Source organism: the organism of the source record quoted next, unplaced genomic scaffold, assembly GCF_019419815.1.
Source record: "Pyrus x bretschneideri cultivar Hongxiangsu unplaced genomic scaffold, Pyrus_bretschneideri_v1 Contig55, whole genome shotgun sequence".
NCBI lineage: Eukaryota > Viridiplantae > Streptophyta > Magnoliopsida > Rosales > Rosaceae > Pyrus > Pyrus x bretschneideri.
This window is the reverse complement of record NW_025999793.1, coordinates 1,786,013-1,792,012: the sequence shown is the minus strand read 5'-3', so window position 1 is coordinate 1,792,012 and position 6,000 is coordinate 1,786,013. Positions and strand designations below refer to the sequence as shown.

The 6,000-nt window shown below is 33.6% G+C and overlaps 1 long non-coding RNA gene across 2 annotated transcripts in view; it reads right to left on the bottom strand.

Annotated features, from left to right (window-relative positions):
* Positions 1 to 516: 516 nt before the first annotated feature.
* Positions 517 to 6,000, bottom strand: part of LOC125470979 — a 28,279-nt gene continuing 22,795 nt past the window's right edge. The window contains exons 2-3 of one of the 2 annotated variants that reach the window (XR_007253316.1): positions 1,465 to 2,375; positions 517 to 1,171 (exon numbers count right to left, since the gene is read on the bottom strand). This is a non-coding gene — a long non-coding RNA (uncharacterized LOC125470979). The remainder of the gene's footprint in view (positions 1,172 to 1,464; positions 2,376 to 6,000) is intronic. The other variant, XR_007253317.1, reaches the window with a different exon arrangement.

Genomic DNA, 6,000 nt, shown 5'->3' with positions numbered 1-6,000 from the left:
TGCTGCGTTGTCTTCATAGATCATTGTCGGGAAGTCAACGACGAGGAAAAGATCGCAGGAGCTTCAAATATCACCCACAGCCGCTACCATCCAGAAATATTCTTGACTTGTTCAATGCATGCTGCGTTGTCTTTATAGATCGTGTACGGCGAGAATTTCAGCATTGTTGGGCGAAGTGGCAACTAAGGTCTGTTTAGTTGACCTCTAAGAGATTGCGGTGCCTCTAATGGTAAAGATATAACAATTCCAATCGAAGTTTCATCTCCAAATAGATATCCACCATGGCTGACTAGACTTCTTCTGCAATTGAACAGATTGTGCAACCTAATATCCCAAATTTATGCTTTTGGCAAAGACCCATGAATTTGAAATTGCTTTGTGTAGGTGATTCACCATATTTCTGTCCAATTTAACTTCACTAAGGTCTCTCTTATTCTGGTTTCGTATGGAGGCTAACCCTCAAAAATGCGAGAGGAAATATGCAGCTTTCTTTTGTTTTTTTTTTTTGTTTTTTTCTTTTACTTGTCTGTTCAGTATTGCATAGACTTGTGATCTATGAAATAAACACGTGCTGAAGGCTTCTCCAATTCCAACAAGTGACATGCACTGCACATAAATCAAAAGAACATGAATGTAAGCCACAAGTATATTATATAGCCAAATAGGTAGACACTTAAATCATAACAGACCATTAGGTTTATTTAAAAATAAGGAATTATAACATCATATTTTCCTCCACCTCATTAATATAACTATAAAAGCACAACACTATGTAATTCCTTTCGTCTAAGTCCAAAATATCACAAGAAAATGTAGCTTTCGCGAGAAAATAAATAGTAAAATATGCGTTCATCATTATGCTATTTCTTAATGCTTCCATCCCTCCTTGGTCGTGATTTCGATCTTCCTCTTCATCATCATCAATATCGCTCTCTTCACTATAGTCTTCGGGGTCATCAAAATGCCTATCACGTTCAGAATGCCTCCTTTTGTAGTTATGAAGAGCCATTGTAGCAATGACAATATTCACTTGCTTATTGAACACACAATCAAGCATATCCCTCAAAATTGCCCACATTTTTTTCATACTCTAAACGTACGCTCAATTACGCTTCTAAGAGAAAAATGTCTATGGTTGAATACCTCTTTATGCCTCGTTGGTTGGCCACTCCTATAAAAATATGACAGGTGATGTCTTTTACCTTTATGCCCCATGGGGTGGTATTAAATTCCAAATCCATAAGTTTGATTATATCTATTGCCATTTAACATAAAATATCCAACATAACACCAAAATATCTACTAACGATCTCCGAAGAGTGTTGAAATTGCTCTTAGCTATTCTTTTTTTTTTTTTCTTCTATACTATGTCCTAACATATGCAAGAACATTCCTAATATCACTTTCTCCTTGAACCTTTCAAACTATAGTTAGCTTGCAATACTTTCATTAACCAAATGTTACCTGTTTGAAAAAATTCATACATGGAGTTTTATGCACATATTTTAGATAATATGCTTCAATAGCTCGAGTACAAGCGCATGCTAATATGTCAAACTCTTCCTCATCATTATCTAGAATGTTCATATTCAAGCGCACCTGCAAGTTAAGAAATAATCCTTAACAAAATTCAAGCACCTTGCCAATTAACAGTTGTACCAATATTGAAAACAAAGTATCTAAAAATTAACTCATAATTCAAATTAACATTCAAGGAAGGTGTCAAACAAATTCTAAGACATAATCCTAAAATCTGACTAAGAGTGTACAAATCCAAAATGTTTTGTAAAACTACAACTCCCTCATTGGTTGATGAACTCAAAATTCAGCGAAGTGAGTTGCACACTAGGATCTTTCAGGATAGAGAACATCTCTCCCTTCTCTTGATTAAAAAACAAATTAGTTGCAAACAGCCACAAGGGGCTAGTACGCTCACAACCGGTAACGGTTCAACAACCTGCACAACTTCAGGAATACTAGTGCCTATCACCAATTGCCTCATAGTGCTCTTACCCTCTACTGCACCAATAAGGCGGTCAATTTGACCATACAATTTTGCAGCACCGCCAACCTTTTTCCTTTTCCTATCAAACTTACTTGTTCTCAATTCACCTTGGTCACCTTTTTTCTTTTTCCTTTCTTAGCACCTTTTCTCATAGATTGGGTAGTGCACTCTCCTCATCATCTGATCCAATAGATTCATTTTGTATATTAACATTTCCTGTTGAGTCATCCCTACTATTTGGTAGTAGTGCACCAAATGAAGGTGCCCAAGCATTTGCACCAATAGCCACGTTGTTTGAGAGCATCCTATCCAACTTTTCCTCGAACTCAGGAGTGATGCCTTTCTGCAATCTTCCATATTCAGGATTTATCTACAAATAAAAAAGAATGTTGTTATTATGTACTTTATGATTACTATAACTAGAATAACATCGTAACTGATACAAAGTGAACATACCTGAATCTTATTATTCCACTATTCATCAAAGGCATCCACTGTTCCCTTGCTTGGATTCCACTCTAGGCCAGTTTCTTTCCCAATTAGTTTTTTGCACAACTACCAATCCTTTTTTAGTCTATCTCACTTATTTTTTAATTGCGCTTTACTATAAGAATTTCCTGTTTCTTTCCTAAAGTTTTCTATGAAATTTGCCGATCTTTCTTTGTTAAAGTGAGGGCCAAGACGACGTCCAACCTCAACATCCTTGATGCACAACTCACTGAATACGGATATATTATGATCATTGCATGTACCATGTGCAGCTCTTGCTGAAGTTCCCACCTTTTTTGCCATCCTTATATATATAATATTAAAGGAAAGTTAATGAAAAGGGCTTGAAAACTTTGAATTTTAATGATAGAGCAAAACAAGACACAAAGTTCTATGGAGACCACAACAACATCAGAAGCTATATGGTGTATATAGATCTGGAATGGAGACCACAACAAGTCACGCAATAAAGCAAAAAAAACCACAACATCATCAAGACTTACATAGCATAATTGTAATTATGAGCTAGAGATAAGGCTCTGAAATGTTCATTGCCTGCTCAAAATCATATGCTTACTATGATTATGCAATCTTCCATTTCATGTGACTCATACTATTCTTTTATCTTTTGGTCCAAATAAAAAAAACTACTTTTGAAAAGCTCACTATCCACATGCCGGTGTAAATTTATGTTGCAGACATGTTTTGGCTGATACCACGTGAAAGAGAGTATCCATGTCTGTGTAAATTTAATTTAACAGCAATCAAATCTTCCAGTATCATCCAAAAACTAATAACCGAACTAAATTACAACTAATCAACTAATTATACGGGAAAAAACGATTCTAACCAAATTAACCAAAGAAATTAATCCACCTCAAGTCCCAGAAATTAATTAAAAATAGAATTTAACCAAATTAATCAGCAAATTTCAATCATTTTGGAACAAAAATCAATTGCAGAAAAATGAAGAAAATGACTTATAGTTGAATCAGTTCAATATTTCAATATTCCAACAATAAATTGTCAAAATAAGCAAATTAGAAATTGAAACGAAAGAAAACTCAACTGTTGTTGGTGAAGAGTGCTTGAACCAGAGGAGATGAAGAGGATAGATGGGTCTGAGCCCAAACCAGATGAAAGGGAGAGGAGAGAGCGTGAGAGAAATAGGGAAAGGTGGAAATTGAACGAAGCATAGGAGAAAAGGATAGTATTGTCAGCATAAATGTTTCATTAATTGACAATTTTTCCGCGCTTCTATGAAAAAAAGAGCTCCTTTAGAGTCTAACCTGCTTTTGCTTTCTATTGTTTTTGATCCACAATTGAAGAAAAAAAAAAGAAACTCTTTTTTCTAACCAAACACAATTTATGGTTCCAACTTTTTTTAAAAAAAAATTAAGCAATCCCAAGCCAGCTTTATATTTAGAGGAGGACATATAAATTTAGAATTTTGGCATGGAAAAAAAAACTTAGAATTTGGTACCTTCAATTCCTAAATTTAGTTTCATGTAAATAGATGTTATTTTCATATTTCTATAAATGAGAGTTTAAAAATAACAAATTCTGTATTCAATTCTATTGTTCTTTTAGGTTAATCAAACAAGCAAATTCACAATTTCTAGATAATAAAATTTTGTCATTTCAATTTCCATCATTTTAAAATTCTTTAGTAATATAAATTATTTTCATCCAAATAGATTGTTAGGTTTTATTCTTATGCTATGTGTGTACATCATTTTGTAGTATAACATAAAGAAGATGAATTAATAATCAATAAGAGTATTGTCTCCATTTTTCTAATAACATATGAACACAACTACAAGTTATTTTAACTTAAGATAGTACAATTCAAAAAGAAAATGGTGCAACCTCCACTTCAAATTTCTAGAGTGCACAACGCCAAAATATCATGTGCATTCTCCGCACCTCCAATTTTCCATTTGCGAAAAATCTACAAAAAGAAAGTCTTGCTCAATTTTCATATTGTTTGCCTCATTCGTCTTGTGAAAAGACATTAAAATTTGTTATTGATTCCTGCAAACAGAAAGTTAAGCGGGTAAATATATAATATAATTAGCATTTATGACATATATGACAAGTACACATCTATATTTGTTTTTATGTATCTGTAGTTGTCATATATGACATGTCATCTCGACCAAACTTTTTTCCTTTATTATCAGACTTATTTCTTCTCAATTCACCCTAGTCAGCTACTCTCTTTTTTGCCTTCTTATCATCTTTTCTTATGTATGGAATAGTCTCATTCTTCTCCTCATCATTTGGTCCAACAGTTTTAGATTGTAAACAAACATCTTCCGTCGATTCCTCCATAATATCTGGTGGTAGTACACTAGACAAAGGTAAGATCCACTTGTCATATAACTATTGTATTGGAAGATATATCTTTCGATGAAGTGGAAGAAATAGATAAAAGGAAATCTGTAAATTAGAGCTGAGGATGCTTAAAGGAAGAATATGTTATATTATAAAAAAAAAATACAAATATGCTATATTATGTTATGCTTAAAAAAAAAACAAACGAATGACTTAAAAAAAAAAAAATACAAACAGATGACATGTTTCACGATATATATAGTAGTGGGGGATTATGGGACAAAAAATAAATCCATTTGGCATGGAGCTAGAACCTTGTTTCGAGATGTTTTTGCTAGTATTGATCCAGATTTAGATGCTCAACTAGAATTTGGAGCATTCCAAAAACTTGGAGATCCAACTACAAGAAGACAAGTAGTCTGATACAATATGCATTGTTACTTGTTACTTTTCATTTTTATTTTCTTTTTGTGATTTTTAGATGGGGTACCAAATAAATCTTGATTTGAATCACTGCCTTTTCTTTGACTCTTGTTCTTTATTTATCCGGGAGACGATCCCAAATAAACAGGTATGGAAGCTATAATTGTAAACCACGATCGAATCTATGGAAGCATTGGTTTATACATTCCTTTTAGTCTCAACTCTAGGAATAATATTTTTCGCTATCTTTTTTCGAGAACTGCCTAATGTTACAACTAAAAAGGTGAAATGATTTGTTATCATCTCAATTGAAGTACGAATCCTCCCAATATTGGGAGGATCCATACTTTAACTAGTCCCTTTGTTCCTCGAATGGATCTCTTAGCTGTTGAGAGGGTTGCCCAAAAGCAGTATATAAGGTGTACAATTTTTTGGTTGATAAAGGGATCAATTGGTATAATTCTTTTGTTGGTAGATTGGAGGATTACGAACATGAATATTGCTTCCCTATTGGCTGTTTTTGCATTAATTGCTACTTCTTTAATCTTACTGATGATTAGTGTACATGTTGCATTTGCTTCTCCTGAGGGTTGGTCGGATAACAAAAATGTTCTATTTTCCGGCACATCATTATGGTTTGGATTAGTCTTTCTGGTGGGTATCCTTATTTCTCTCATATCCTGAACCTATTTGTTCTATATCCAAAAATGAAATGACCCTCCCTCCCAATTCCATCAGGTTGTGAG